The sequence below is a fragment of the Nyctereutes procyonoides genome, unplaced genomic scaffold (assembly GCF_905146905.1).
Source record: "Nyctereutes procyonoides isolate TBG_1078 unplaced genomic scaffold, NYPRO_anot_genome, whole genome shotgun sequence".
In the NCBI taxonomy this organism is placed as follows: Eukaryota; Metazoa; Chordata; class Mammalia; order Carnivora; family Canidae; genus Nyctereutes; species Nyctereutes procyonoides.
The window spans coordinates 12867716-12891039 of NW_026575146.1; the positions used below are offsets into that span (position 1 = coordinate 12867716).

Consider the following 23324-nt stretch of genomic DNA (forward strand, 5'->3'; position numbering starts at 1 on the left):
ACATATGGTTTTCGTCAAAATGAGGCTGGTCATCTTCCCAATACCTAATTGTGTGTTTCTCCTGCTTTATGAACCAGTTTCCGCCAAGTCCCAGGTGGTGGGTGAGCCTCCTTTGCAGCCAAGCAGTTGGAGAATACAATTTCTTTGTTTCTTTTTGACCCCTTTACTTTTGTACTGGATGACAATCTTACTGAAATGGTCTTCCTTTCTGTATTTCCTTCTCTCAGGGAAGAATCCAATTTTGTTTTATAGCAAGATACATTGGATAGGCTTGTGTGCCTTCTACTTAAACACCGATCATAAAGTCCTAATTCTAAAAGTTGAAAATTCGACAGTGAAGTCAGCTAGTCTGAGATTACTGCTCCACCCCCACTTGTCTTCTTTCAGACACTTAAAAAAATCCATATTCTGTTGCTTTCTTTCTTTGCTCTTTTGTATCATATATTGGTACTTTGTAGTAGTCAAAGTTAAAGCTTTACACACCAGACTGAATAATTATGTTTAAAAAACAGTAATTATCAATACATGTCTTGTTCCATGCAGCTTTTTGAATTCATGTTAATGAGTTCTGTCTTCTCATGCACAAGACTGACAGGCAATTTTGAAGTTTTGCCATCATTTCACAACTTGTTGCTTAGACTCTGCCTGCCTTTTCCTGAGTATTGCTTTCAGTCACTCTTGCTCTGCAACATTCCAGAGTCTCAGGACTACCCACTCTGATGGGAGCAGGACAAGAAATTACTAGCAGCATCATAAGCATGATGAAATTGCTTTACGAAGCATAACTTTCCCCTCACTGTCCGTAAAAGATCAAAAAGCATATGCAACATCTTGTGATTTTAACTGAGAAAGATGATTCTTCTGACTTCTAGATCATTTTGAGGAACTTATACCACCACTTCAACATGATGGCAAATACATAAATTCGATAGGCACTTGCCCTATTTTAAAACTGGAGCCCGGGGCAATGACCTATGTTTATACCCAGCCAACTCTTGAAGAGAATCCCAGATCTCTCTTTCTTGATGCCTTACGTAAATTGAATACCAGTTTTCTCCAAACTCTTAGTTCCAGGCCATGCCTGTGCTCTGGTGTCTGTGGCTAGACTCAAAGAACATTTTTGAGAGTGCCTAAATTATTTTTTCCTTATGATTTCAGGTTGAAGTCTTGACCTCGGAGGATACCGCCTTTGGACTCAAGGTGTGTAGTCTGATGTAGCCTATTGGGTAGCTCCCCTAGGTGGATCAGAAGCCTCAAACAGCTAGGACTTGTTTTTATTATCAAATGCAGAGGTTCTAGAAATCTTCCAGAGTTTAAGATTTCCCCCCTTCTTTTGTAAGATTAGACTATCATAGTATTTTCTTTACCTTCATTCTTTGTTGTCGGGAGTATAAGAAATAGTACAGGAAACAAAGAGTGTCATTTAGTAGTAATTGATGTTTAAGTTTGAATTAGCCATGGAACAGGATTTACTCAGTGGCTCCAAGTGTGGAGGGGACTGCAGTACTACTGCTGAATGTTGTCGGAGCGCTGTTTGGGTTTACTACTCTACTTTCATTAGTCCATTTATTCATTATCCCTGCTTCAAATAGTTGTTGAACCCCTATGTTCCAGTCGCAACTAAATTCAATCCTAGCCCCTGCCCTTAAGTTGCTCACAGTGATTTGGTAGGCATAGGTTGTCCTGCCATGTGGTTGTCTGCTAGAAATATGCGGAGGATTGCGGGAATGGGTAGGGCAGAGTGGGAAAGCATTCTAGGAGCTTGAGAGAGTGTATTCCATGAGGCAAGAGAGGAGGACAAGAGAAATGAGAACTATTTTCAGGTCAGAGGACAACCATGAAAAAAATCAGAGGGAACTAAAAGTTAAATTCTGCCTGTGTGGCAAGATCAGAAGTTGAAGAGATTAAAGACTTGAATTTTATCCTATAGAAAATACAAAGCTGTTCTTAGATTTTGGCCACCTTGTTGAGGATGGATTTGCCAGAGACCAGTGAAGGGCAGTTGAATGGATCAGGTTAAAAACAATGTGGACCTGAGGTAGCAAAGTGGAAGAGGAAAGGAATTCTTAGGAAGTGAGTCTTGGGGACCCGGTGATCACTGGGATATGTGCGATGAGGAAGGTGGAGGAGCTGAGAATGAGCCAGAGGAAGAGATGGCATGTCACAAAGAGAGGAAGCACACAGTGGGAGCAGTCACAGATATCTTAGATTACAGTCTTTTGGACTTGTGTGTTAGCAGATTGACTTGCCTTTTGGACATATTTGCTCATAATTCTTAAACCATGTAAGTAAATTGGTAGAAGGCACTTATTAGGAGAGGCACTTGCATGACTTCATTTTCATATAGAGGTGCAGAAGTAATGTAGGTGCCATCAGTTACTTTGGAAGTCAGAAGTTTAGGAGAACAATTGGTGGAGACTTTAGAGTACAAGGTATGGGTGATTGATTACTCTTAGCTGACTCCTGTATGTGCAACATCTTTAGCTTAAAAATAAAAATTAGTTGTTTATATTTTTCATATTTTTTCTATTCCTTCCATTTTATGTGCTTGGCATTTTACTAGTATAGTTTAATGGTTGTGCTGCAATTATAGGTGGATGACATTGTAATATGAGCAAAATCAAAGCTGTTCTGAGGTTATAAGCTTAGCAAGGTTTATGTCAAAAATGAATATAACTTAAAAGTAAAAATATAAATTAAGACTTTATAAATATTCAGCTATTTGGTGAACGAACTCAAGTTTACCCTTAACCTGTTTCTTCTGTTTCTGTAAGTGTCAAAAATTACTAAAGAAAATTTCAATTCTAAATAGAGCTAATTCAGTATTTGCAGTATTTAACATATCGTCATCGTTTTAATTTTTCATTTTTTTATTTAATGCCCAGCATGGCATGCAGAATATTCACTGCATATTTAATAAACCTGTAGGGTCAGTTCTTGTGAACTCATCTCCATAATCCTTCATACTTACCGAGTATGCAGCAGTATTATGAAGATTACTGTACAGGCAGCTCTCGTGGTCTGCCCCACTGTGTAAAAGGCTTTTATTTGTTTTATGGCTAAACTAGCAGATTGCTTTTGTAGTCTTCAATTCAATTTGTAGAGACAGTAGTTTGAAATTTTTTCCCAATAATTCAGTGATTTTTCAAAGAATTAAGAGTTTTTCCACTTTTATAGATCTATATCAGATTGTACATATAACTAAAAATGAGAAATTTGAAATTTTATTTTCTGCTTCATTCATTATCCACAAGTCAGCAAATACATCTTGTTTCTTGAAAAGTCTGGATATTTGGTATTGGTCACATTTCTGAACATTTATTCACAACTGCCTCCTTTGTCCTATTTTTATGCCCTGGGAAAAAGAACTCAGATACTTCCTCACTGGGAATACAGTAATGGCATCACTTTGGTGAATGAGTAGAATGCTGAAGTGTGCATCTGCACCATGTATGTCTCTGATCCTGTTAGTACTGATATTTAATATGCCTCTCCTCTTTTTTTACTTTTTCCCCCGACTATCGACTTACTCACCCCTTGGATGCTTCTCCTTCTCTTAAGTCTGCAGGCTTTATATTTACTTAAGATTGAAGCATGAATTCTTCAGTCTTGTTGGAAAATAACTTAAACGTGTTGGGACGCAGAGATACAAACAGCCTGTTATTGTGTGTGAGTGTGCTGAAACTGCGACCTTAGGAACAATTTTGCAGTCATTCCAAACTCTCATAACTGTTCGTGCTGGCTTGAGATTAATTTTTTTCAAGCTAATCTAATGAGAGATAGCTATGCTTTCATACGTTTCAAATCTTAATTCCTCAAATCCCAATTCGTCATTAGGCTTTTCTCAGTCAAAAGTAGCTTAGAATTTGAAATGCTAATAGCTTTACCGCAGTAGATACTCCAGGTGTTTCCAATGGTTCTCATTTTTCCCTCTGAATTACAGCAACTTTGATTTTCTGGAATTTGTTTCTATACAGGTTTGGAAAGATGCTTAATTTAAAATCATGTACTTTCCAAAAATAAGAATTGTAGTGAATAGAAGAGGTGCTTCAAAATAAATGAGCAAATATATTAGGAAAGGAAAGTTCTGCAAACTGTAGGACACTGATCTTGACTTTGGTTCTCATCAAAACTTAAACATATTAAGAAGTTTATAATTCTATAGAATAATACATTAGGAGTCACAGGGACAGGCAACATGGGTTAGTTCTTTTAACAAGATAAGACGCCTCTGTATCATTAATGCACTAAATAAGGCTGCTAGCGATAGATAATGAGATGATAAATCAGCTAAGGAAATATATATACAGTTATGCTATTAAAAATAGAAAAGGCTAAATAAAAGTTTGCTGCTTATGAGTTCTACAAAGAAATTTATAGTATAGAAGTGAAAAAGATGAGTGAGTAAAATATTTCTGGGTCATTAAAAAGAGAAACTAGATAATTGTAACTTTTCCATGAATTTTTTGAGAGATCTTATCAAAATCTAAATACTTTGAAATTTCATGATCGTGAATATCTTTTGTTTCTTGTTTGTTGTAGGTAGCTAAGTCAAGAATCATAAAGAAGCAAGTTTTTTATTTAATCCATTCTCCCTATGAGTTAGGGACTGTGTTATTCTCAGTTTTGGGGAAGGAAATAGAAATTGACACAGCTAATGAATAACAGAAGTGGGATGGGAACCCAAGCCTGTTATCTTTCTTGAATGTCCTAAGAACCAGTGAGGTCTGCACTGCTACCTGCCTCCTCACTTCCCATGTCATCTCATCTTCCCATAACTCTGTCCCCACTCCACCCCTCTTGCTAAGGTCCCGCTCATTCCTTTCGTTTCACTTGCCTCTTCATAGCCACCTGTCTCAGTTGGACCCTTCTTCCTTCCTTGGCCCTCTTCCCTTGATTTCTCCAACAGTGCTCTGCTGATCTTCCTCCTGTGAGTGTGGCTATGGTTTCTCAGACTTCTCTTCCTTCTCCACAGCCATGCCATAAAGCACTCCACCAGGGCTCTGTCGTGGATTCTCCTTCTTATGAATGTGGCACCTCTCCCTCCTGCTCCAGGGCTGCTTCTTAAATATCGTGCTGAGTTAATGAATATGCATAAAGCCAAGACAAAGATTTAAAAATATACCTGTGGTTCAGTACAACATTTTTTCTGGGGTAAATTCTTAGTGCTTGTTTTGGCTGTAATATAATTTGGTTACCAAAATCATTTTTTAAAGACTTTTACTTTGGGGTTGCCTGGATGGCTCAGTCCATTAAGCGACTGACTTTGGCTCGCGTCATGATCTCAGGGTCCTGGGAAGTCTGGGCTCTCTAGTGGGGCTTCTTGCTCGGTGGGGAGTCTGCTTCACCCTCTGCTCCTCTGCACCACTGCCCTGCTTGTGCTCTCTTGCATGCTCTCTCTCTTAGATAAATAAAATCTTTAAAAAATAAATAAAAACTTTTACTTTTGAAAGATGGGTGAACATAAATATATATTATCAGTTCATTTGTTTTCCACTTCTAAATTGGCATTAGAATTCCACAAATTCAAAAAATACTTCAATACGTTATTTTGGCTGGCATGTTCTTTGGAAAAACGAAATCCTGTATTCTATGCCCATTTTCATGATTTTATTATAAAAATGTATGTGGGGAGATCATTTTAAGCCGAATGTTAAGAAAAATCAAGGGTAAGCATATATGTTCTAGAAAAGAATGAGGAAAAAAAAAAAAAGATGTAAACTGTAGGTCATCACAGGAGCCCCACAAGTGCCAGAGCCCTTCACTCCTGGGCTCCCTTCAAGCTGTTACTGCTCCTACTGGTTACCAGCCCCTGCTGGGGAGGAGAATGCCAGCCTGTCACCTCCACCCCCACCTTTTAGACCAAACCCTAAGGGAGGTGTATAAAACTCAAGAAGGCCTTTTCTCGAAAACACTGTTTCAGGACCTACACCTCATTTTGTCTCTTCCTTCCTGTATTTTCTTTTTGTCTTTTCTTGGAACTATACTGTCCTAGAGTCCTAAAATTTTACCCCTCCTGGATATCTTCAAGGTCCTCTGATCTAGCCTTCCTCCATGTTAGAGATGAGGGAACTGAAGGCCAAAGGATTCTTTGTTCCCACAGATAGCTCATTACTGGCAAAGGTGGGAGTGAATTAAGGATTAGTAATCTCCTAATTTTTCCTAATATTTAAATAAAAATATTTAATATTTCCTCTTAATATTACCTTTTTATCCTATTTTGGCAAAAATTTTTAGTATTTGTTTTAAGTACCTAAAATTTATTGTTATTTTAGTGAAAAGCCTAAACTTAAAATACTTAAAAATCAGATTTAATTTAATTTTTTAAATTTAATTTAATTTAATTTTTTTTAAGAGAGAGAAAGACCACACATGTGGGCACAAAAAAGCTAGGGATCACGGGTGGTGAGGTGGGGTGGTGTATAGACAGAGAAAATCTCAAGCAGGCCCCACACTCAGCAAGGAGCCTGATGGGGGGGTGGGATGGTGGGGGGGCTTGATCTCGTGATCCTGAGATCATGACCTGAGTCGAAATCCAGAGTCCGATGCTTAACCAACTGAGCCACCCAGGTGCCCCTAAGAATCAGATTTTAAAATAAGTACTAAATTTGTTTACTCTGATGTATTACTTTTTATCCATATGTTGACTGATTAAATACCTAAGAGAAATATAACATCAGAGTTCAAACTGGTGTACTAAACCCCCGGGGTAGCCTCATAACTGTATTGAGCTCTTAACTTCCTTCCTTCCGAGCCTAACCTTATACCTTGCCTTCCCTTCAAATGCTTTCCAGTCCTCTTGTTGCATTTCATGTTCATCCTCCCCTCCAGTCTCAGTTCATACTGTTCCTTTTCTGTGACACCTTCCCTCAGCATTGCAGACTTCTGAGCTTTCAAGCTCTGAGCTTCTACAGCACTCACTGCCTTTGCAGTTTGCAGCTGACCCTTGAACAACACAGGTTTGAACTGTGCAGGTCCACTAAGTACTTGATCGTTTTCCATAAACACAGTGCAGTACTGTAAATGTATTTCTCTTATTTAAGATTTTCTTAATAGCATTTTCTTTTCTGTAGCCTATGTTATTATAAGAATACAGCATGTAATACACATCACATACAAAATATATGCTCATCAGTAGTGTATTATTGGTAAGGCTTCCAGTCAAGAGTAGGCTATTTAGTAGTTAAGTTTTTGGGGAGTCTGATGTTATACACAGATTTTCGAATAGGCAGCTCCAACCCCCATGTTACTCAGTGGTCAGCTGTTTTTGAAATTTCTTTGGCCAACTTGTTTTTGATCTGTATATGAGAAACAGCATGGTATGGCCTGGCCCAGCTCCATCACATGGCATTTTTTTCCAGAAAGATTATAAGCTTAGAGACTTCATTTTGCTCTTTTTATATCCATATTGACTTGCACTTGGCTCCTACTAAGTAGGTGTTGCTGCTTGTTTAGAGCTCTGTTGATGATTTAACAGTTCTGATTATTAAGAGCAAAAAACCTGTGATGTTACATATTACTACTGCCATTTTTTCTATTCTGGGGTTTTCTCACCGATTTTTCTATTATCTGAGTTAATGTATTAGTTTGGCATTTTATAAGGTGGAGCCCAACTGAAAGAAGATGTATTCATTGTTAATGCTTGTTGAAGCTGTTGAGTGGCTCTGGTTGACACTGAATACCAGCTGGTTCCAGTTTATCTCACTACTAATTTAAATTTATCTTTGTTAATCCACATTCTGCAGTTAGATTCATTGGTTTCATTCTTCCACTGCATTTCGTTCAGACATCTGTGGATTATACACGTTATGTGCTGGGAGTGCCTTGCTTCCATTGGCCCTACATTCTTGACACAGCTTTTGGGATAATCTTATGCCAGAAAGAAATTCTAGGAGATACAAGTTTATATTCTCTTTTTGGATATAATTGTATGCTACTCTGTGATAATATTTCTTTGATTGAATATATTTGTTGTATTCTACAAAATGGAATAGGATTCTAGTGTGACTTATAAAACTTATAAATAACAAAGGGATTAGTCATTTCCAAAAACAATTTCCAATAAAATAAAAGTAAAACTTATTTGTCCTTTTAAAAATAAGGTACTTTTACTTGTGGAAAATTGTATAGCTGGGGGAATCATATTGGGCAGTGATGTAAGTCATCTTTGGATTTATTCCTGGATTTTGACATCTCACCATTATGAAAATCATCTATATTTCTCTCATATAAAAGTAAAATGTTGTTATGCAATTTGTAACTCTTTGTCATAACTATTTATTATAATAACTAAGGAGGAATTAGAACACTGGTAGCCTATCTCTAAAATGTGTTCCGTTGGGTAAATAACCAAAAATGTGACCTTGAAGAAAAGTAGAAGGAGCTTCACTTGCATTTTTCTTTCTTTTTTTTTTTTTCTGGCCAGTTCACATCACAGGTCTCCAGCTTGATTATTTCTCATTGTTTATTTTGGTCATCCAGAACTATGCTGTCCAGTTTGGTATTTACTAGCCATGTGTAGCTCCTTTAAATAAATTAAAATTAAATTAAAAATAATCTTCAGTTGTACTAGTCACATTTCCATAGCCACTTGTTGCTAGTGGCTACCATATTGGTACTGTGCCTTTGTAGAATATTTCCATCTTTGAAGAAAGTTCTGTTGGCCAGAGCTGGTCTAGAAAAGAAAACTTCCCAGTATTCATATGAATAAGACATAATCCATTTTGTAATCAGAATAGCCATTATTTAATTGATAAACCCCCAAGGATTAGAGCAGATAAGTAGAAAACAGAAGAAATTTGCTATCGTAGTAAAGTAACATAAAGCAGAGGGAATGTTCTATTCAGTTCAAATATTATTAATAATAATAATAGCAACAACAACCATGCCAGCTCATCCCATTGGATTTTTCAAGTGGGAAGCTTTTAAACAGGATTACGAAATAAGGCATTCTTTTGGTGACTCTTGTAATAGGCCATTCATTCACTGATATGCTTTGGGTTATATCAGGGGGCTCTGAATACAGTATTCTAGATTAAGAATGTTTAGCTCCACATAATAAGAGATTATAATTGTTAAAATGTCCTTCCTTTTATGAATGTCACCACCTGAAAGCATACATTAATCTTCCCTCTAAAAACACCTCTTTTCCTTATAAAGCTGCAGTAACTCAGGTTCTTCTCAGCTGTTTGCATTTTCTCACCAGGGTGTGTTTTCTATTGAATTTATACTTGGCTAACTTGCTAAGCGGGTGTGAATGTAACTTTGGTGAAAACATATTTAAGGCAACAGTGTCATTGAAATGAAACTAGCAAAGATTTTCTTTTTAAAGTTTATCATCTTACTCATGTTACTCATCTTTTCAAAATTTAAAGGATTTATTTTTGTATTTATTGAAAATCTAGTAGAAATTTTTAGAGAAGTAGAGAACCAAGTTTATTCTTTACTGCTTCAGTCATTGAATATAAATGAAAATTATAGAATCTATATTGGTGAAGCAGGAGAATTTTCTGTATCTCCGTGAAAGAAAGACTGGAGAAGGAAAAAAATCTATAGCAGTTCTCAAGTCGTGATTTGGGAATCCATGTTGAGTTGCTCCCTTCTTTTGTTAGAGAATTTCCCAGCCTCTCCTTCTGCCATCTGCTGGTGGTTTGTACACTTACATGTTTGATTTTAAAACAAATCTGCTTTATTCTTATTTAGGAAAGATTTGGGGGGAAATGTTCCATTTATATTCACCTCTACTATTTTGGTACAGTTTTGCGTGTCATGTTTAATTATCTTTTTAAGGGCTGTTTTAGTTTCTTTTTCAGCTCTGCCTTTAGAGGAATACATGAATAGAAAATTTAGAAAAGACGAAAAAAACTATGAAGGCCAAAGTATGTGCCCTTAAGAGACAGAGAGGCGTAGACTTACTGGTTAATGGTCTTGAGTGCCATAAGGGGTTGCTTGAGAGTTGTTGGGGTCTTCCCTCATTTCTGAGTTTGGATTAAATACACAGTAGTATTTCTGTCCTGCTTTTTTTGTTTGTTTTTTTTTTTTCTGTCCTGCTTTTTGTAATTAAGACTCCTTAACTAGAAGTGAGCACATCTTTGTTTTATGTGGAATCCCATTAACAGGTTGGAAAATTGATGACTTGATAAGGTTCTTTTCAACCCTGAAGCAGCACTACAGTTCTCCTTGTATTCGTTAAGTCAAACCTTCAACTCTGTCCTTATTTTGTTACTCTTTTGAGTCTCCCCTCTACTATTTACAGCCTAAGCCATCCTTATCATCTGGGGAAAAGCATAAGTATCTTTTGTCTACAAACATCCTTCTATGAAATAAAGCTAGGCAAAAATTTTTAAAAGGGAAACAGAGTATAGGAATTTTATTTCCTGCCACCTTTAATCCCCTTTGCTAATCTTTAGAGCTGCCCTGACTAATTCTAGAACCTTAGACTCATGAGTCAGTTACTTGTTCATCATTTTCTCAAAGAGAAGTAGCCCAGAATACTAATCTCATTTTTTTCCATAATGAATAAGGCTGAGGGAGGGAAAGTGACATATTTTAGGCCCCATTTAGTGGCAAGGTAGAACAAAAATCCAAGTTTCTGCCTCCCAGGCCAGTGCCCGTTATGCAGAATTACAGCAGTATTTGGAATTAGTCCTCCAGTCTGGGAACTGTATCTGAAATCGAATGTTACAGGATCATCACTTTACAGCTCAGAAAGAGTCTAATGGTAGCAATTTCATATGGTTCAATTCAATGTATTAGGGCTCTCATATCATTTTAGATCTATATTCAACAGTGAAAACACTTTTTCTTTAAAAGCTGTTTATCCCAATTGGAATGTGTATGTGCACACTGTTTGAAGTATTAGGTGATCACAAGATATTTGTAGAGTTTAATCGGCATCAAAGTACCCACTAAGCCACATAACTCGATATGGAATGTGTGAGGTTTCCATAATATGCTTTGACATTATATAAAAAATAAAATATTTTATTGTAACCAAGTGTGTTCTGAGTGTGGTAGCAGCTCCATTTCTCCTAGACCAGATGGCTCTGTCAGGTGATGGTAGAGGGCAGACTGTTTAGATGGATTTCCTGACTGCATGGCATGGGTCACTAGATATAGTAAGTACATTTGTGCAGAAATGTTGACTGATGGTGAATATAGGAAAGTGAGTGAAGGGGAGCTTAATGCAAAACAATTTATGCCTGCTTTTGTCAGACTTACATTGTTTTTGTTTTGTTTTGTTAAAGGATGTTAGAAATTAAACATGGCCCCAGGTACTGTGGATTTCAGCAGTGACCTGTTTAAGGCAGGGAGGAGTTACCCTTGAAGAAAAGCTTACTACTTACTTGTATATTCTGGAATTTGATTGACTCCATTTTTCTCCAGGGACATTATTTTGGCACTATTTTTGAGAACTTAATTCTCCAGTAATAATAAAAATGCATATATCCTCCTTATCCCCACCCTCAAACACCTGTTCATTTGGGATATGCACAAAGAATTAGAGGCATATTTCTGGGCTTGACTATAAAATTCCTTAGCATAGAGTTACTGTGACGATATTAATAATCATCAAGCTGCTTAAGATTTTGTTGGGAAGAAGCAAAGAAATTATTCTAGGGGAGATGAGGGAAGATTTTGATTGTGTGTGTTTTAGGTTCTCTCTGATGCCAAATTTTAAAGCCGGTTTTGTTTCTTCAGATGGTGAAAACCCTCCTCCTCCCTTCTTCCTGCCTTAAATCTGGCTTTTACCCAAGCCATGTCAATTTTTGCAAGTCAGTTGAGAATGTCAAAGTGACTGGTGTTGAAAGAGCCAATATGTTGGAAGATGCTTAAAGCCAAGTAGAACATTTACGTGAATTAAAGAATATATTAGAAGATGATTTTCAGAAATCAGATTTGGAAAAAAAACCTGTTGAATTAATACTTGCATACCAGATGTACCACTGATAAATACGTGTAACAGATATTCCCCAATAAGCACTAAAATTACCATTTTACAACTGAAGTAATGTATCCTGTGGGTACATTTGCAAAGATATGCCAACAAAAATACATGCAGGGTTCTTGAAGTAATAATGCAAATAAAACATTTCATATTATAATTTTAAAATAACAGGATTGGAAAGCAAGAAAAAGTCTGGGAGACTATTTGTTGTGTCTAAATTTTGCTTTTACTCTGATCTTTTGACAGTTGGCTTTTTGATATTGGATAATGGTTTTAGTGTCTTTGTGTGTGTTGAAGGACTGGATTGTCTGACAGAGTTGAAGTTGAAAATCCCATAAATTCTGAATAATACAAGTAATAAATATATCTTGTTTGTTTCATAGCAATGATGACTTATTTTCATACTTTCCTGAATTCTGTTTGTGTCGTGGCTACTACTAAATCACTAAGCAGAGAGTTTTGCCATGTCTAATTTATTCTTTCGTGCCCAGCCAAAGCATCTGTGCAACGTGCAGTGATGTGTGTTCCCGTGTGCCAAGTCCCTGAGACTTGCTGCTGCTCGTCATTGCCCACTTTGCCTAGTGAGTCTGCTCCACTGGTCAGGCTGGCCTCTGGCTGAGGGGGGATATCTTCTATCTGGGTCAGAGCCCACCTCAGGGGTGGGGTTCCTTCGGTCTTAGATGGACGTGTGAAAAGAATGAGAGGAAGGGAAAAAAAGAAATACAGGGAGCCATAGGACTTATGTGCTCTGTGATTGAGACAGAGTAAATGAAATCCTGCAGAAAATTTCATTTTCTTCTAGCTACACATGGCACTTTAAAGCACTTAATTGGCTGCTTCCTAAGGAGCTATGTACGTTTTTATAAGAAATTCCTCTTAACCTCCCTCTACTCTTCCCCAAATTAAATTTTCATTTCAGAGTGACTTTTTTGGATCTCATTGAGGGGGAGAGGAGGTGAAGAATGGGGTAGCAAATGAATACATGTTATTTAAAATGAGAATTGGGTATAGGCCTAGACTAGATATTGTACATTAAATAACATGGTAAAATTAATAAACTTATAAAAGTATTCTAAAAATACATTCAAGATTTCCTGAACATTTCTCAGAATTTAAAAAAAATTATGTATTTTACATTTATAATTATAAATTTCTCACATTGTAGTCTTATTGTCTTATTTAATTTTTAGTCCCTTTAAACAAGTAAACCTATCTTCAGTCATCTTATTTTTTTTTTTTAAAGATTTTATTTGTTCATGAGAGACACAGAGAAAGAGAGAGAGAGACAGGCAGAAACACAGGCAGAGGGAGAAGCAGGCTCCATGCAGGGAGCCTGACATCGGACTCGATCCCAGGTCGCCAGGATCATGACCCGGGCTGAAGGCGGCACCTAAACCCCTGAGCCACCTGGGCTGCCCTTCTTCAGTCATCTTAATGTGTTGATGTGATGATATTTAATATTGTTATGATTTTTATTTTATTTTTTTAATTTTTTTATTTATTTATGATAGTCACACACACACAGAGAGGGGGGGGGGCAGAGACATAGGCAGAGGGAGAAGCAGGCTCCATGCACCGGGAGCCCGACGTGGGATTTGATCCCGGGTCTCCAGGATCGCGCCCTGGGCCAAAGGCAGGCGCTAAACTGCTGCGCCACCCAGGGATCCCTGTCATGATTTTTAAAAAATTGTCATGTGCTTTTGTAGTATAAGAATAATAATACATAGTCAACTAAAATCATTTCTTGTGATAAATGAATAATTGAAAAAGAAGCTGGGAAATCCTGATTTTTAAGACACAGAAGATAGGGGGTGCCTGGTGGGTTGGTTGGTTAAGCTCCTGACTCTTGATTTCCACTCAGGTCATGATCTCAGGATCCTAGAATCCAGCCCCTGGTAGGGCTCCCTGCTCAGTGGGGAGTCTGCTTGTCTCCCTCTCTGTCTCTGTCCCTCCCCCTGCTTGTGTGCTCTCTCTCTGAAATAAATCAGTAAATCTTTTAAAAAGAGAATACAGAAGATACCTTTACCATGTAGACACTTGAAGGGCTTCAGTTTTGATAATAAATAATCTTTATTTAAAAAATTAATATTTTGTTTTACCTTAATTTGAGTTCCAAATAGAACTTCTAATGACATCATATTCCCGACATGACTTTGTTTTCTGATTGACAGGGATTTTCATTCTGTGCTATTTAATAGTATGTGCAAACATCTAGAATCACAAGTATTAATAAACACATGCATGTGCAAGTTGCAAATAGTTCCCACTTGTGTGCACATATGTACACGTTCTTTTCCTTAACATGGGACCTGTGGGGAAGTTGACCTCCCCAAAGGATAAGTTTGAAAGGGGAGGAAATGGAGATCTGCCAGGCTTGTTGGCTGGAGTCATGGACAAGAGCAAGGCCTGTCTGAACTGCCACTCAGTTTTTATTCTGCGAGTTTGCAGGGTTGGTGATTAGAGTGGCTTTCGCCCAATTATGCTGTGATTATTCTGCTGCACTGTAATTGACTGGGGAGATATGCTAATACCTGTCATTTGGGATGATAAAAGATGAGCGGGGGACGCAATGCATTATTTAGCTGGCTGTGTGATAGATGAGGGATGCGCAGAGTGCTTTAATTGCTGAGAAGAGAGGTTAAGCTGAACGAACGGATGAATTAGAAATGAGTTTTTTTATGGCTTGTGGAAAAGTGAAATAAAGGAAAATGTGCCTCAGACTAAAGCAGCAGATAGAAATGAGCACAGTGAAAGTAGATTCAGGCAGCTTGCTTTATCAATTTAAGTATTAACAAAAAAATGCAGCTTAGAGTTCAGTAAATAATAATCAGAAGGAGAGTATACAACAGATTCTCCGATTAAGCAAAAGAAAAAAAAGAACTGTAAAGGAATTGTTTCTGAGACGACAACATTTGTGATTTGTAACCTCCTAAATTCATACGTCTTTTAGGTTATACTCAAACATAAACTTGCAACAATTTTGAATTTCATGCTTCCTACCTTTTGAACGTTTTCTTAGAGGTATCTACATTTCTTGTGCCTGTGTACCTCTCAGTATATGCAGGCAGAGGAAGTCAAGAAAAAATGAATATTTATAACACAAGTAGAATGTAATAATATAATTAGTGAGAGAGTGCACAACTGCTTCTTGAGTGGCAGGATCTAAGGCAGTCAGCAGGATAGTCCTCATATGCTATGCATTTACGTATTGGCCTTTTTATGGAAAAAAATTAAGGAAAGAGTGGTATTTTCCCTTTCATATGGTTTCCTTTTGTCACACCCATATATAATCTCATGTCTGTACTTAAAAGTACTTAAAAATACTCCATTGTAATCTGCCTTGTTATTTATGTGATTAGGTGTTAGTATTTAGCTTTATTGTAGTTTTGTGCATTTAATAGGTAACGATTTTGAATATGTAGTGAGAATAGCATTGCATAGAAACAGACTGTCTCAAACCAAAGGTTGAGGCCTGGCCCACATTGTCAGCTCTCCAGTGCATCATACTTGACCGGATAATGATGTAGTAAAGTATTATCCCCAACTGTGCTGTTTTGTCTTGTAGATGAAGCAATGGAAATACAGGTTGAATAGCAGAAGTTGTATTTTTTTGTAAAATGAGGAAAATGACCCTCCTATATTGTTGAATTATCTCCAGACAGTCCAGCTTCCCAAAGCCTGTGTGACTCATCTAGGATAGCAGAATTTATCACAGAATGGCTTTCAACTGGGTTATTGAACGGTAATGGATCTGTCTAGAACAAAGCTTGCCTATTGGGATGGATGTCAACTGTAGACAGATGCTACACTCTGCTACTCAAATAAGTTTTGTTGGAGCTGATCGCTTTCCCCCAATATAATTGGCATCTCTTTTGCACATTCCTTCTGAAACAAAGTGCAGTTTCATATGACTGTTTTTAATCACTGTCCTTGGGATTCTGAAGTAGACTGTTGTAGCTACTTTACTCTCTCAGATAGATAGGATCTAAATGGATGCTTCTGTAGAGCATCCTGGAGGCAAAGTAGGAGTTGTAGAGGAAAAGATGCAGTTAGTCTCAAAGAACTTAAAATTAAACGGACAAAGGACAAACACAGCAACTTGTAAGAGAACAACAGTACCTAAAGGTACCTAAGTTTTACAAACGTCAGTTACACCAATTTAAAATACCACATTTTAGTTAATAACACATCAAGCTAACCCCATAATGAAAGATGGTGGCAGCACTGCAGGGATATGGTGTCTTGATTTTCTTCCTCATCAGTAGTATACAAACCGATTCAATTTTGTACGACTTTTTTTCTTAGTTCTAGCAGCTTACTATTTTTCCTGCCTGCCAGGCAGTCATTCAATACTGAGACACTGTGTCTAGATCTTGGTTATAAGTATCACTTGAATGTAAAAATGATTCTTTCTTTAAGGTCCTTAGTTTGAAAGGTTTGCTTTGTTTAACATGGTCTGAAAGAGAATCATGTTTGTGGCTTTTTGTTGTTTCCTAGACGTGATGGGTCTCACTATAGATTTGATTTATGACCTCATGAAGTTGCTCTTTTGTACATTTGAATTCCCGGGAACTGTAATGTCACCGTTCCTTACCTTGGATGAAGTTCTTCCCCCTGAAATGCTGTGTCTTAAAATTGAGGCTTATACTAATACACAGCAGCATAGAACTAATTTTTTTCAGTGTCCTTAGCATCTTTTAATATCCCTACCCCCCAGGTGAAGTGTTCTGGTTTTTTTTTAATGGTTGATGAGTTATCACATTTTAAAGTAATGTGGTTATATTATTTTAAGATAAAATTTTAAACATGAGTATGGAATTATTGCCAATGAGGGCTTGAGAAACTGTGTGGTTGTCCGCTTATGCTGCAGGGAGGAAGTAAGACTCCTGAGAGGACAATCTCCCATCCTGAGCATTTCCCTTTGTGCCTGTGGAGGTGGTTCTTGCATCATGAGCAAGACCTTTTGGAAAGCGGTTGTATATACTGAGCTATGCAAGGGAAGAGAATCCTAAGTCTGCTCACTATATGTCCCTAGGACAAGTGTGAATGCTCAAATTGGTTAACACTGAAATCACTGAAAAATAATACATACATTATACATTTTGTATCAGCACAGGACAGATAAATGTACATTATAGATATCTCCTCCCCATCCATCTTGTTCAGCTGGCTCAGCCATACCCAGCTCTATAGCAGTGCTTTAGCTGCTTATTCATCTTAAGTAGAATAGGGTTTTTCCCTTCTTTTTACACTTTACTAATCACTTGGTTCTATATTTTATTCAGTTTTATAACTAGAGGATCACATAGCATCAACATACTTAGGAGGAAGCCCAGCTGACCGTTGGTAGGCATGTACCTACTTTGTACTCTCTAGAGAGTAGCATCTTACACTCAGCCTCAAGCAGACTTTGAGAAGTGATGGAGGGTTTCAGGACACCTGGCGGGTGCTTCGGGTGAAGGGTGCAGTTTCTGACGTCTGCAGTCTGCACGTGGAGGCCGTTTCCATTGCATTCTCTTTGCTGTCTTCTTTGTGACTCCATTTTCTTAAGAGATACCAAGTAATGACTTTTCCTTTTGCATCAAGCCAGGTCCTGAGTAATGTGCCACTAGAAAAGATACGGGTCATTAGTCAATTACTAGAGAGTAATGATCGCTTTACCTACCTTATTTTGTGGTTTTGATTTTCTTCTTAAGGTAATGCTTTTTGTTTATGTCTCTGTCACATAAACTAACCTATAGAACTTGCACAAAGTACCCTTGGCTCAAAATTTTTGCATTAAAAAAAATTAATGTAATAACTACCTTAAATTTTGAGCCGTTAGCACTCACTATATCTTCTTAAAATCTTTTTTCTTCCATAAATTTAACTACGACACTCTTGAGAAAGACTAACTTCTAAAAAAGAAAAATTTAAAGATTCTTACAGGGGCTTTCTGGTTGGATTTGAAAGGAACGGTAAGTGGCTAATGTATTAGCTCTCTACCCTGAGTAACAAATTACTACAAATTCAGCAACTTGGAACCACCCCCATGAATTATCTCCAGACAGAGTTCCTGGATCCTCTCTTCAGGGTGTCACAAGATTGGATGGAGTTACTCTTGAGGTTTTGGTTTCCTCCAAGGTTCTGGTCCTCTTCCAGGCTCACTGGTTGTGGACAGAATTCACTTGCTTGTGGCTCTAGCATGGGCACGGACCTTGAGTCATTCCCAGTGATGGGGCTGGGCCCTCTCCACAACATTGTGCTCCAGGGCAGTTGCTTCACATCTCTTCCTTTTCCAGTAAGGGATTGCCTAATTTGGTCAGACCCACCCAGGTTAACCTCCTTTTAGTAATTCAGAGTCGTTGCTTCAGGGACCTTATTTACATCTGCAAAATCCCTTTTCCCCCCCACAGTGAGGCATCATCACAGAAGCCTTGTCCTATCCTTGCTTTTCTTACTCACATTCCAGGGGAGGAAATTGAGCAGAATATATACACCCAGGGGCCAGGCATCTTGGAGGTCATCTTAGAATTCTACCCACCACAGTTTAGGGATTCACATTTGCTGTCAGATTTTAGGAATGGAAAACTTTTCTCTACATGTGCTCAAACTGTCCTTAACTCAAATTTTTAAAACATGGAAAAATGAAAGTGGGATAGACTATTTGACTGACAGCGTTGAAAATAAATGATAAGCGCTGTTAACAGAGCTGTCCATCATAAGAGCAGTGTTGTTATTTTTTGTATTGTTAGCTCCTAAGACTTTGCTCTAGAGCAAGAGAAGTAATTTCTTCTAGAGACTCTGACTGTGCAATTGATGTGCTTCTGGGGTAGGTGGAGAACAGTCTGCATTTCTGTTTCCAGTGCTTCTGTTGAAAGGTTTTGATGATCCCCATTTCTCCTTCCAGTAGATATGTTTGGTTATGATCTCAGGAATCTTCACAGGCATGCCAATTATAGAACATGAAGTCTGGTGATTCTGGTAGTTTTATAGACTTGAAATGCTAAGAAAAAAATTTCTTCTCTTAATATCTTACAAAGTCACCATTTTGACATTCAGATTTGACTAATCATTTTTTTGAGTATATAAGGGGAAATGTGGCTTATGAAATTCAGTTTTGTTTTAATGTTTAAGGAATTCAATATTTTTTTTTACAAATTCTGTGAATTAGGCCCAGATAAAATACAATGAATAAAAAACCCAAACTATCTTTTGTCTTTTTAAAGATTCAGTCTTACCCTTTTAAAATGATGTACCTATGTGAAGATATTTTGAATTTCTTTGCCAACACTTGATTCCTTTAAGAATTACTTTAAAGAAAAAAATAATATATTTTGAATAGGATTTTTATGTGCTGGGTTTGAATCTTTTTGGTGTGGAGGAAGCCTGTTGGACCAAAAATTTAAGCAGTTAGATGTGTAGTGAATGTAATGGTTTGCTTTTAAATCTCCTGGATCTTGAAAATGTGACAAATACTTTATTTTTAAAAAGCAATAACAATGAATGTGACACTTCATTCTAGACTCAAGTTTAGAAGGATTAATTTTAGGTAGGGTGGATTTTACCAGCAATCTACTCCAGAGCTAGAATGGGGTGGTTTTCTCATAGGACAGAGGAACTACTAATGTTGGCATGAAGATTACTGATGAAGTTTGTTTCTTTTGCAGACCCATAGAAGTGGTAATGGAGTGTTTGATGGGTTTACACTTCGGGGAGCATATGTTACTGTAAGATGAAGGAGCTCTGCGGCATTTAAGAAAAAACGTAGCCATAGTATGGCAAGACAGAGACCAGCCTCCACATAAGGGAAGGGAGAGAAGTGTTGTGTTGACCCCCAAGGCTTCCTCTACACCAGCACCCTCCCTGCCGCCAGTGGGTTAAGAAGTTAGGGTATGCTCAGACACCTGCCTGAACCACTCCAGGCTTTTCTCTAAAGTCTTATTAGCAACTGTTTCTTGAACTCCTTTTTGCTGACCCCTGTGCTGGGTTATTTATTTGTGGCCTGAAAGGAGGCAGCTGTTGTACACAGACTTGAAGCTCCCCCGCTGGATCACTGATACCTGGTTTCCACTCTCCTTGACTTTCTGGTGCAGCTGCAGAAATGGGACTGTCTTGGGGGAGCAGGGCTCCAAAAGAGAAGTGCGATGCAATCTGTGGCCATGTGGCTTTGAATAGCATTTGACTTGGTGCGGTGGAGAGAGGACAGTGGCACAGACAGGCAGGAAGCTAGAGAGAAATTTGGCTGGGGCCAGTGACTTTCAAAGGAAAGAGACCCTCTACCATGGAGGACTTTGAAACATGGATGGATGTTTTATCACACTTCAGCATGATGAGACATAACTGGAGGTGCTGCAGCTTGGAAATGGGGTTTTGTTAAAAAAAAAAAAAAAGATTCATTTGTCAGCAGTTGTCTCTTGGCATAAGAAAGACTGGATTTGGAGAGGATCTATTGATCAGTTGTATATCTTTAGCCTTTTAGAATGAAATGAGAAAATGTGGAATTGCTGAGGAAATAGTAAATTATTGTATAAATTAAAGTTTTACATTATCATTTAGAGCAGCTTGTTATATAATAGATTGATGTGGTGTCAGAAATTAAAGAAACTAGTAAAATTACTCCATTAGCTAGAAAATGTTTTAGACAAAATAATCAGCCAAAATAAGTCATTGCATTTTAAAGGGCTAGTTTAAAAGTTAACATGTTTGTTAAAAGTTAACATGTTTGCTTTTTGCTTTCCTCTCCAAAACCTTCATTGCATAATGAATTTGTTTGTAAATATTCAGTCATATATACTATAAAATTTGAGGTTTGTTGAAAATATGGTTTGATTAATTTAATGGAAACTAGTCAGTAAGTGAAATATATTTGTTCTTATATTTTATGAAAAGTTTTCTGAGATTGGAACATTGACAGGTTCTGAGACTAGTTCATTTAACATTTTATTAGTCTTTTCAATGGGATGACCCTGTGGAAAGTCTGGCATGTCATGATAGGAAGATACAGTGACCCTTAATTCCTTGCACCTGACTCTGCTGCCTGGCTGGACTGGGCAGGCCTCAAATACCCCTTCCCAGCCTGGAAAGATTTTGTGAGAGAGTGAGCAACATTTTTGAGTATTAGCAATTCTGCTCTTGGCTCTGTGTTTTGAATTTACGGAATGCTTTTGGGGAGCTTAAATGAGATACAGTGCATTTGGTTTTAGGGAGAACAATAAGGGGAGAAATTTATTTCAGTGCTTGTTGCTTAATCAACATCTACACTGCCACTTCACATCAGTGTCTGTCCTTTCCAAGTGAATTAGGTCTTGTGGGCAGCACGTCAAGAGGACGTGTATTGTTCCTGGCAGGGCACTTGAATTTCTAATTACCAGATTCCTGCCTTAATTGCAATTACCTGGACACCCAGGCAGAGTGAATTTTTGGAAAAGAATGTAATTAGTGAAACAGGAACTTTGCTGCCAACTCCTTGTCTAGATACTAACACTAAACAGAACATTGATAAGTTCACATCTGTAAAGACAACCCAACCCATCAGTTGATAAAAACAGTTCTTAAAGTTAATTATGTATAGTACATCTCAACTTTGGATTCAGAAACATGTGATGTTAAAGCAGAGAACATTGGATTTTGCTTTATAATCCTGTATACTATGCATTTTGTATATCTCTTAAGATTGAGTAACTATCTGGAGTTAAAAGAACTATTTAGCAAATATTCTATTTCTGTATGAACCACATGCATTACACACTTGGTCTAATAAATGTAAAATACCAAGGTTTCTGATCATTGGGAAAAAAAAGATCATTTTCTGATAGTTCCTTCAGTAGTAATTTTTCTTAAACAATAGTTTTCATTAAAAACAAATTCACACACAGAAAAGTTTCTAGCGGGTTACAAATACAGGGTTAAACAACTTTTTAAAGCATGTTAACAACCCCAGGGCACAATCTGAAATATGTATTTTTCTATTCCTCTCATTTTCTCATCACACTCAGTGGCCCCACCATGTTGCCTTAGCACACATTCACAATCCTGAGATGGTAATAAATATCTACTAAGGGCTTATTTTACAAATTTTGATTCAGTCCTTAACCCCCTGCTAATTTGCTCTTCTCAGCTTCCCTGAGCTCTGTCCTTCCTTTCCATCTCAGCAAATCCCTTGTCCACACCAAGGTTAATTTTGTCCATCTATGGTTAGTTAACTCATAAATGATCTTTTACAGCTTCTTCCCCATGGAGCTGCTGGTCTTTTTCATTTTTAGCCTTCTTAAAAAATGTTCCTTAGTCCCACTCTGAGGAAGCCACTGGACAGCAGAATGGTTGGTTGCATCTCTTCTCCTTTGTATAGCTCTTCACTTAGGCTGTCCCCCCAACTGAGATAGTCTAATTTATTTTGATCACAGTCTAATTTCTTCTCATTCTTTAGTGGTATGAAGAGCATCTCCTATTTGTATATCTTTTTACACACGTTATATTTTTATTTATTTTTTATTTTTTCAAAGATTTGTTTATGGGATGCCTGGGTGGCTCAGTGGCTAAGGGACCAACTCTTGATTTCAGCTTAGGTTACGATCTCAGGGTCCTGGGATACAGCCCCACTGTAGGCTTACTGCTCTGTGTTGAGTCTACTCTCTCTCTCCCTCTTCTGCCCCTCCCCCCGCTTGAGTGTGCACTCTCCTGCGCTCTCTCTCTCTCTCTCTCTCTCTCTCTCATTAAAATAAATCTCATTATTTTAATGAGAGAAAGAGCACAAGAGAGAAACTCAAGCAGACTCTGCCTGGAGCATAGAGCTGAGGGGGGTTGGATCTTAACAACCTGAGATCATGACCTGAGCCAAAACCAAGAGTCCAATACTTAACACAACTGTGCTACCCAGGCATCCTGATATTTTTATTTCTACAGTGGTAAATTGAGAGTATAGACTCTGGTGCCTGGCTGCATTTGATTTACCTTGCTAACTGTTTGAATAACGAATGTAATAGCAAAATTTAAAATGAGAATGATAACAGTTGACACCTAAGAGTTGTGAAGGTTACATGAGTTTATCATGGAGAGCACTTGGAATGGTACCCAGCACGTACAAGTGCTCTGTGGTTGTTATTGCTGCTGCCATAGTATTTGAGCATCACATCAACCCTGCAAGGTAGCTGTGGCAGGACTCATCCCCATTTCATAGAGAATAAAATAGAAGCACCAAAAGTCACCTGCTTAACATCTCACAACCGCTGGTGGATCTGGGCATTGGACTCAGGTATTTCAGCTCCTAGTTATTGTGACTTTTTCCATCTTTATATCTGAGCATTTTTAGATTCAGGAATCAAAAATCAGATCACCTAGTTAAATTTGAATTTCAAAGAAACAATAAAATTTTAGTAGAAGTGTGTCCCGATTATTG

The 23324-nt window shown here is 37.7% G+C and overlaps 1 protein-coding gene across 1 annotated transcript in view; it reads left to right on the forward strand.

Moving 5' to 3' along the window:
• The window catches only part of ARID1B (AT-rich interaction domain 1B), a 434326-nt gene that overhangs the window by 257607 nt on the left and 153395 nt on the right, over positions 1-23324 (forward strand).